Source organism: Bubalus bubalis, chromosome X, assembly GCF_019923935.1.
Source record: "Bubalus bubalis isolate 160015118507 breed Murrah chromosome X, NDDB_SH_1, whole genome shotgun sequence".
Lineage (NCBI taxonomy): Eukaryota > Metazoa > Chordata > Mammalia > Artiodactyla > Bovidae > Bubalus > Bubalus bubalis.
In genome coordinates this window covers 39560614-39570900 of record NC_059181.1, presented here as the reverse complement: position 1 = coordinate 39570900, position 10287 = coordinate 39560614, and the positions used below count along the sequence as shown (strand labels likewise).

General features: G+C 46.9%; 1 long non-coding RNA gene across 2 annotated transcripts; it reads left to right on the top strand.

Moving 5' to 3' along the window:
- Window positions 1-7265, top strand: LOC123331914. 2 transcript variants are annotated; one of them, XR_006548724.2, is made up of 4 exons: window positions 1-2057; window positions 5412-5561; window positions 5843-6039; window positions 6498-7265. It is a non-coding gene; the product is annotated as an uncharacterized LOC123331914 (long non-coding RNA). The 2 variants fall into 2 exon arrangements; XR_006548725.2 differs by having other exon boundaries at window positions 3-2057; window positions 5884-6039.
- The last annotated feature ends 3022 nt before the right edge of the window (window positions 7266-10287 follow it).

Sequence of the window (10287 nt, the reverse complement as noted above, 5' to 3'; positions counted from 1 at the left end):
TTAGGCAGGTACCTAAGATGCCTCTTATACATCTCAGGGGCCACCATCACTTTTTCCACCCACAAGTCCCCTCGGTCTCACAATTTTGGGCATCCAGGCCCGACTTTCAAATGGTAATCCCTGAGTTTCTTCCCCTGGGGGCTTCAACTGATGACCAACGCTGCTCTGCCTGCCCCCAGGCAGACTAGGGCTGCAAATCAGTGCCCCCCACAAACAGCCCCCAGTGAATGACTAGTGCAAGTTAGTGGATGAATTCCCCGGCTTCCTCACCTCCTATCTTCACACAGTCATCCCTCTGTGTATGTGTCTGTCCTATGGATACTGGTCAGATTGGATCAGGGCTCATCATAATGACCTCATTTTACTTGAATCACCTCGTTAAAGATCCTATCTCCAGATGCGGTCACATTCGGAGGTCCTGGGGGTTAGGACTTCCATCTATGAATTTGTGGAGGGGCACAATTCAGCCCATTACGGTTCCCCACAGAGGTGCCTGGCTGGCTCAGGCATCCTTTATTAACTGTCTTCCAGCATATTGGCGTGCGCCTGCTGGTGCTTCCTGCCCTTGAATCTTGGTATCAGGCTTGCTTCTGAGAGATCCCAAACAGAACAAGGGTACAGCCACTCCCTTCCTCTTGCCCTCGGCCACTGAAGCTGTCACTATGGATGGGATCCAGCACCGGATCCTTCTCAGAGCAAGTCCGAAGCCCCCCATGGCATCTCCCCTGAGGTGGGAGTGAGCGCCACGCAGATGGGGAAGCTCAGGGGCTTATACTCTGTGGTGGAGAATTCCCTTCATACGATTGGTTCCCCTAGCAGCGTTGCTGTTCATTCCTTGGCTATGATTGGCTGCATGTAAATTAGCTAAGCCTAAACCATTGATCTTAGTTGTGATTAGGGCACCCTGCACTACCCATCAGGCTGAGCTGGCTGTAGGCTTGGTATGGATATGCAAATTAGGCAATTCTAATTTGTTGGTACCGATAAGATGTGGGACTAACGCAGTCCTCCTGTGTAGCATTGATAAGGTGCTGGGAATCAGAGTCATAGTTCATAGGCTTACACACTCCATAGAGACCATCCCAGCACAAGCAGGAACCCGGACACACTGGTTGTGAAACGGTGATGGAGTCAAGACATCTAGGGGCCTGGTGGCCTTTCCTCACCCCAGCCTGCCAGTGTGACCCTGCCGATACAACCATGAGACTTTGTTCCACAATACCACCACCTCACAACTGTGCCAAATGATACAGCTTACAAAATGCCGCTTCATACAGCAAGTCCTTCATGACAAGCCTGCAAAGAGGAGGGGGTCATCATCCCCCTCGATCTATTTCTATTTTACTCCTGAGGGTCAGAAAGTTTGCCTATGGCCACACTGCTGAGGGCTATGCAACTGGAACTCGGGCCCGAGGCTCCAGCCTCTGCATCTGGTCCTCTCCCAGGAATCACTGCATCTTGCTGCGGCAGACATTCAGCTGGCAACGCTGGGACAGCCGGGGCCTCGGGTGTCTCTGCCAGATGCCCTGGGGTGGGGGGAGCAGCCTGGGCGAGGTGGGTGGAGAGAGGCCAGATTCTCACAGGTTTTGGAGCCTCGCTCACACACCCGCCTGATTCCATCTCTCCCCAACTCCGATGTGGTTTTCAGCTTGTGGCTTTTTCTCAAATCCCGACCTTGGCTCCTAGAGGCCCAGCTGTTTTCAATTGCTGGCGTTGGGGGGTGGGGGCGGGCAGGAAAGGTCCTATTCACACCAAATCTCAAGTGTAGCAACAGAATGGCAGGCCCTCGTGTAGCGGAGCGCACTTTGGTACCTCAGATGGATTTATTCAAAGTTCATAATTACCCTGAAATCTCGTAAAATGAAAACATGATTGAAGAATTAAACCTGGTAAACAAATTAGTCAGAAAGAAAACCTCCGCATAGCAAATGACAAAAATCCCAAGATCCAACCCTGCGAGTGAGCGGGCCTGTGCTATAATTGGCAGCCCGGGCTGCAGACAGACCCCGAGCCCTGGCAAAGGCAGGACTGGAGGAGCGTCAGCCCCTTGGGCTAGGGTAGGTTGGGCCCCTGGGGGCATGCGGTCAGGACCTGTGGAGGGATGGGGCCAGTGTTGGGGGTGGGGGGGACCTGCTGTCAGCTGCAGCTGCATGGGAAATGGTAACTGCTGCTGGGCTCCACTGGCAGAGGCTGGAGGGAAGGCAGCTGGGGGGAGGCTTGGCTGCAGCCTCAGGCCCCAAGGCTCTGTCTGTGAGTGAGTTCGGGGAGGGGCGGTTTCTCATGCTTGAAAGGAGCTGTTTCCATTTTCTATGCCCCACCCCCGCCCCATCTCTCATCACAGAACCACCGGGAATTGGGGCAGGGGTGCTGGTTCAAACAGGATACATTTTCTTTGTCTCTCTCTGAATCAGATTTATTTCTCAGGAACTGATGACCTCCAGTTTGGGGCTTTCTCTAGACAAGGAGGGGGTGTCCTGATTACTACTGCTGTGTGACAAACCACCCCCAGACAGTGGCACAGAGCAGCCGTTTTATTATCTTCCGATTCTGTGGGTCAGGAACTCAGACAGGGGACAGTGGGGACAGCTTGTCTCTGCTCCATCATTTCTGGGGCCTCAGCGGGGAAGCTGGATAGATGGGGCTGGAATTATCTGGAGGCAGTGGGTGCTGGCTGTCGGCTGTCTCAGCTAGAGCTCTTGGGCAGAATACCTAGGTGGGACCTCTCCATATGGTCTGGGCTTCCTCCCAGCATGGCAGCCTCAGGGCAGTCAGTCAGTCCACATGGCAGCTCAGGGCTCCAAAAGCAAATGGTTCCACAAAAAAGGCAGACACCGCATCACCTTTTCTGATGCACCATTGGAGGTCATGTCACTTTCTTTTGGTTACAAGTGAGTCGAAAGCCCACCCAGGTTCAAGGTGAGAGGCAATGACACCACCTTTCCATGGGAGGTGTGTCAAAGACCTTGTGGCCACGTCATAAAACTAGGACAAGGGGCTCCTACTAGTCCTGCTCTTCTTGGCAAGACTGTATCACATGCCAGGAACAGCAGATCCTTTTTCTTACGTGCAGACCCCTGGTCCCCCTCTTCCTACCTGTTGTGGGTTGACTGCCGGCATCCAAAAAGCTATGTCCATGTCTTAACCCCTGGAACCAGGGAATGCGAGCTTATTTGGAAAAAAGGGTGCTTGCTGATGTATTTCAAGTAAGGATCTTGAGATGAGATCTTGAATTATCCACGTGGACCCAGGACCCAGTGACAAATGTCTTGGTAAAAGAAATACAGAGAAGACATAGGAAGAGGAAAGGAGGCTATGTGAAGACAGAGGCAGAGATGGAGTGATGTAGCTACAAGCCAAGGGACACTTGGGGCCACCAGAAGTGGGAAGAGGCAAGGAAGCATTCTGCCCTAAAGCCTCTGGAGGGAGTGCAGCCTAGCCAACACCTTGATTTCAAACGGCTGGCCTCTAGGACTGTGAGCGAATCTATTTCTATTGTTGTAAACCACCCAGTCTGTGGTCATTTGTTATAATAGCCCTAGGAAACTAATATACCATCCATGGGACCTTGGCCAAGTGGCCTTACTTCATTGAGTCTCACTCAAATGGGGATAAAAATAGTGTCTGCCTCCTAGGGTTGTTGGGCAGATTTGTGAGAAGACCTGTGTAAAGTGCTTCGCCCAGCACCTGGCACTATTCTCACATTGCTATTGTTGACAGGGTCATGTAGAAGCAGGAGAGGCTTATTTTTTTAGGGGAAGATCAGAAAGACAATGGAGTATAACACAAAGGTAAGTGCTGCCTGCCACTGTCCCTTCACACATCACCTGCCTCCTGCCCAGACTTGGGACCCTTTAGGTGAGTTTTCCCGTGACCTAGGACCCACTCTTCAAGACGGAACTGTCCTGCTGCTCTGGCTGCGTCTCCTCTGCCTTGCCTTTCTCTAAGGCTGCTTCTCTGTGCCCTGGCCCCATATTCACTGACGTGGGGACTGTGGCCTGGCATTCTCTTGGCCGCAGAGATGTCTGCACCTTCTGAAGTCCCCACGCGGACCAGAACGTTTTCTAGGATGAGAGCTTTGCTTTGCCCTTTAAATTACCATTCCCACATGAATCAAATAAGATTAACCATGAGTTGGAGATTATCTGAGCTGGGGGTGATGAGATCACAGAAGATCATTATTCTTGCTACTTATATGTCTGTTTGAAATTGTCCGTAATAAAGCTGCAAAATATATAAATATATGTGTGTGTATACATACACATATACACATATTACATACATATGGGCTGCCTGAGTGGCTCAGTGGTAAAGAATCCGCCTGCCAAGCAGGAGATGTGGGTTTGATCCCTGGATTGGGAATATCCCCTGGAAAAGGAAATGACAACCCACTCCAGTATTCTTGCCTGGGGAATCCCATGGAGAGAGGAGCCTGGCGGGCTACAATCCATGAGGTTGCAGGAGTCAGACATGACTGAGCGACTAAACGACAATATACATACATACACACACACACACACACACACGTGCACGTGCATGTGTATGTGTGTGTGTGAGCTGTGGCAGGTTGGGTTTCCCAGGAAGCAGACTCTGAGATGCAGTTTAAGACACAGGATGCTTATCAGGGAGAGCCTGCTGCACCAACCCCTGTGGAAGGGCAGGAGGAGAGCAGGATTGAGCAGAGGGAGTGCTGGAGCCGGCCCCACATTCAGAGTTGTACTAGCTTCCTATTACTGCTGGAGCAAATTCCCGCAGACTTGCTGCCTTCCACCACCACACGTTTATTCTCCTAGAATTCAAGAGATCAGAAATCCAAAATCAAGGTGTCAACCGGACTGCATTCCTTCTGGAGGCATCAGGGGAGCATTTGTTTCTTTGCTTTTTCCAGCTTCCAGAGGCCATCAGCAGACATCCCTTGGCCCTGGGTGCAAGCTTCAACCTCAGAGTCAGCAGGCACATCACTCTGACCCCTGCTTCCATCATCACATCTCCTTCTGTGACCCTGATCCTCTGCCATCCTCTTAGAAGCCCCCCATTGGTTCTACCTGGATAACCTCTCCACCTCCAGATCCTTAATCATATCTGCACAGTCCCTTTTGCCATGTGAGGTGACACACACAGATTCCTGGAACTAGGGCATGGACACCTTGGGGGGCTGTTGGGCATCATTCAGCCTTCCACTGAGTTGTCCAGAGGTGGGCCTAGATGCCTACGCCTTTATACCCCCACATTAAAAGGTCACTGGAAGGGCATGACTTTGACCGAGACACTCTGTAGCTGAGGCTGCCCCTGAAAGTCCTTATAGTCAGAGGGGGCCCCTGAAAATACCCCACAAACCAGGGCAGCAAGTGCTTTCTTTTTTTTTTTTTTTTCAATATATTTATTTTAATTATTTACTCATTTGGCTGCACCAGGTCTTAGTTGCAGTACACGGGATTTCGACTTTTGTTGCAGCATGGTGGGATCAAGTTCCTTGACCAGGGATCGAACCCAGACCCCCTGCATTGGGAGCATGGAGTCTTAGCCACTGGACCACCAGGAAAGTCCCAAGTGCTTTCTTAAAGGTAACCTGGGCAGTGTATTATGGCATCCCCAACTGCGCTCCAGCCCCAAATCCTAGCACAGAAATGGACATCAAGGAATCTCATAACCTTGACTTTACATTCTTGCATTGCCACCTAGACACTCACCCACAGAGGGATCCCCAGAAACAGATCATAATGATAGTGATGTCCACTGACTGAGCACGTACTATCTGCCAGGCCCTGCATGCTAAGCCTGAGACTCACATGACCTCACTGAGTGGCCGCCCCTGCCCAGTTACGCTTCCCATTTGTTTGAACAGAGAAGGAAACTGAGGCTAAGGATGTCAAACTCCTTTGTCAGCTGTCACCCAGCCCCAGGAAAGGCGGATCCAAACCCATGTCCTCCTAGCTGACCGGCACCATGACATAGTCCAGCTGAAATGATGCAGCCCATAGCTGAGTGAACTGGACACTCAGAGACCGAAGGGTGCCCTCAGCTGTCACCAACCCTTGCCATGTAAGTCTGGGTGTATCCTCACTTGCTGTTTAGTTGCTCAGTCATATCTGACTCTTTGTGACCCCATGGACTGTTGCCCACTAGGCTTCTCTGTCTGTGGGACTTTCCCAGCAAGAATACTGGAGTGGGTTGCCTTGTCCTCTTCCAGGGGATCTTCCTGACCCAGGGATCAAACCCACGTCTCCTGCAGTGGCAGGCAGATTCTTTACCACTGAGCCACCTGGGAAGTCCAGGTCCTCACTTGAAACTGCCACAATCCTTCTGTGGAGTGGGGAGGGTCCTTATCCTCCATACCTCCCCAGCTGGTGGGAAGAGCAGTACCCAAGTGTCTTTAAAGGAGATTCTTATGTATTTCTGGAGGGAATGGAAAATGGTTCAGCCTTTGTGTAAAACAGGATGATGGTTTTTCAACAAGTTACACATAGAATTGCACTGTGACCCAGAAATTCCACTTCTAGGTACAGACCCCAAAGAACTGCAAGCAGAGATTCAAACAGATAATTGCTCACCCATGTTCAAAGCAGCATTACTCACAATAACCAAAAAGTGGAGGTGACCGAGAGGTCCATAGCAAAATATGGTCTATCCATGGAATATCATTCAGCCTTAAAAAGGAATGAAATTTGGACATAGGCTACAACACGGATGACCCATGAAGACATTAGGTTAAGTGAAAGAAGCCAGACGCAAGAAGACAAACATCCGTCCCTTTACCCGAGTCTGTGTCATGTGGACCACAGCAAGATGGAGCCCAGAATACCCCAGGGTGGGCCTGGGTCTGATATGCTTTTGACTCCATCCACATTGGCATCCTCCTTGGCCCCAGGTAGGCTCAAGACCTCTCCAGCACAGTGGTATAGACATAATAGGTGATTGGAGAAATGTATACAAATTGTAATGGGTACCATATGCAACATTCATAGCCTAGCTCTTTGCCTGGGGGTTTTCCCTGGCTTCTGGGCAGGCTATGAGGACCAAGGAGTTACCACCCTAAAGGAGCAGCCCTTAACTAATGACTGATGGGATTGAAGAATTAATAGCCCAGCTCCATCACCCCTCGGGCAAATTCTACACTCATTCCCAGACGACCTGGCAGGATTGAGTCTATTTCTCATCTGCTTATTCACCCTCTCTCTACTATTTGTTCCCCTTCCCTGTCTCATTCCCTCCTGTGCCCTTACTGATGTCTCTGTGGATCACCTCCCAAATAAACTCCTTGCACTGTGTCTGCTTCTCTGTGTGTGTCCTGGTTGTGTGTTTTGTGTCATTTTGAATGAGGTCAGGTTTGTGCAAGTTTTGATAAATAAAAACATAAAAGTGAAAAAAAATCAACCCAAACTAGGACAAAACACAGCACAGAGAATATATGAGACTTGGTCAGGTGAAATCTCGGAAACCAGAGATCTTTTTGTTGCTGACATGTGAAACCTGGGCAGAGACCACATCTCCAATTGCCATGGGAAAAGGGGTGGGCATTTCTTCTCTTTCACTCTGTCTCTCCCCTTTCTCTCTTCAACTTCATTTCTGACCACTCCTTCTGGCACATGCCACAATACAACATCCACTCATTCCCCGAATTACTATAATTCTCTGCTCTTTCAAGCCTCCATTCCTTTCCACAGGTTATATCCTTTGCTAGAATGACCTTTCCTGCTTTGTCCAACCTGGAAGACTCCTATTCAGTCTTCAAAACCCAGTTCTGTCATTCTTTGAGAAGGCTTTCCTTGACCCCTCGCATCATCTCTGTGCTTCTTCCCTTGGTGTTATAATTGAATGTGTTTACTGCCTCTAACAGGATATCCCCCTGCCCCCACACACACACTCATACACATACACAGTGAGGTCCTTAAATGAAGAGCCTGCTAGACTCCTAGCAACTGGGACCAATAATGCTTAACACTTTTAGAAACTCAATACTTAAATTTAGTATTGCTTAGTCCCTTTTAGTCCTGCATAATAATTTTGCCAAGTCTGTATTAAAAAGGTGACCCCTTTAAAACCTAAGTCAAGAATAAAATACCTAGGAGTAAACCTACCTAAGGAGGCAAAAGACATGTACTCTGAAAACTATAGGAAATTGATGAAAGAAACCTAAGCTAACACAAACAGATGGTAAGATATACTATGTTCTTGGATTGGAAGAATCAGTATTGTCAAAATTGACTATACTACCCAAGGCAATCTACAGATTCAATACAATTCCTATCAAACTACCAATGGCATTTTTCAGAGCTAGAACAAAAAAATTTTAAATTTGTAGGGAAACACAAAAGACCCTGAAGAGCCAAAGCAATCCTAAGAAAGAAAAACGGAGTTGGAAGAATCAGGCTCCATGACTTAAGACTATACTACAAAGCTACAGTCATCAAAACAATATGGTACTGGCACAAAAACAGAAATATAGATCAATGAAATAGGATAGAAAGCCCAGAAATAAGCCCATGCACCTACAGTCAATTAATCTATGACAAAGGAGGCAAGAATATAAAATGGAGAAGAGACTATAAATGGTTCTGGGAAAAGTGGACAGCTACATGTAAAATAATACAATTAGATCATTCTCTAATACCATACACAAAAATAAACTCAAAATGGATTAAAGACCTAAATGTAAGGTTGGATACTATACAATTCTTAGAGGAAAACATAGGCAGAACACTTTTTGACATAAACCACAGCAAGATCTTTTTGAACACACCTTCTAGAGTAATGAAAATAAAAACAAAAATAAACAAATGGAACCTAATTGAGTTTAAAAGCTTTTGCACAGCAAAGGAAACCATAAACAAAACAAAAAGACAACCCACACTTTTAGGGAGAAAATATTTGCAAATGAAGCAACCAGCAAGGGATTAATCTCTAAAATATACCAACAGCTCATGCAGCTCTATATCAAAAACAACAACCCAATCAAACAAACAGCAGATCTAAATAGACATTTTTTCCAAATAAGACATATAGAAGGCCAAAAAGCATATGAAAAGATGCTCAACATCACTAATGATGTTGAAATGAAATGCAAAACAAAACCACACTAAGTATTATCTCACATTGGTCAGAATGGCCATCATCAAAAAGTCTACAAAACATAAATGTGGGGAGGGCATGGAGAAAAGGGAATCCCCCTACATTGTTGGTAGGAATGTAAATTGGTACAACCACTATGGAGAATGGTATGGAAGTTCCTTAAAAAGTAAAAACAGAGCTACCATATGATCCAGTAATCCCACTTCTGGGCATATATCCAGAGAAAACCATAATTCAAAAAATTACATGCACCCCAATGTTCCTTGCAGCACTATTTGCAATATCCAGGACACAGAAGCAACCCAGATGTCCATCGATAGATGAAAGGATAAAGAAGATGTGATACATATATATAGTGGAATATTATTCAGCAATAAAAAAAGAGCAAGATATTGCCATTTGCAGCAATGTGGATGAACCTAGATTATTACTAAGTGAAGTAAGTCAGACAAAGACAAATATGATATCACTTATATGCTGAATCTAAAAAATAAATGATACAAATGAACTTATTTACAAAACAGAAATAGATTCACTGACTTCAAAAACAAACTTATGGTTACCAAAGGGGAAAGTTGAGGAGGAAGTATAAATTAGGAATTTAGGATTAACATATATACACTACTATGTAAAAAATAATCAACAGGGACCTATTATATAGCACAGTGAACTCTACTAAATACTCTGCAATAACCTATAAGGGAAAAGAATCTGAAAAAGAATGGATACATGGATATGTATAACTGAATCACTTAGGTGTACACATGACACTAACACAACATTGTAAATCAAGTATACGCCAATATAAAATAAAAATTAAATTAAATTAAATAAAAAATCTAAGTCAGATGATGTCACTCTGCTCAAAGCCTTACAGTGACTCCCCATTTTACTCGAAGTAAAAGCCAAGGCACTGACAGTGATCTCCTGGATACCATAGGGTACAAGAATCTGCCCCACCTCTTGCACCTCTGCTCATACCTCGTTTTCTCCCCCTCCCTCTGCCCTAGCCACCCTGGCCTCCTTGGTGCTCCTGGAACGTCCCAGGCCATCCTGCCTTAGGACCTTTGCACTGACTGTTTTCTCTGGCTGAAACACTCTTCATCCAGATAACTGTCTGGCCTACTCCTTCACCTTCTTTGAGCCTTTGCTCCAATGGCACCCTATTCAAGGCAGCCACCACCCACATCTCATCCTCCCAACTCTCCTTTTCTCCTCTCC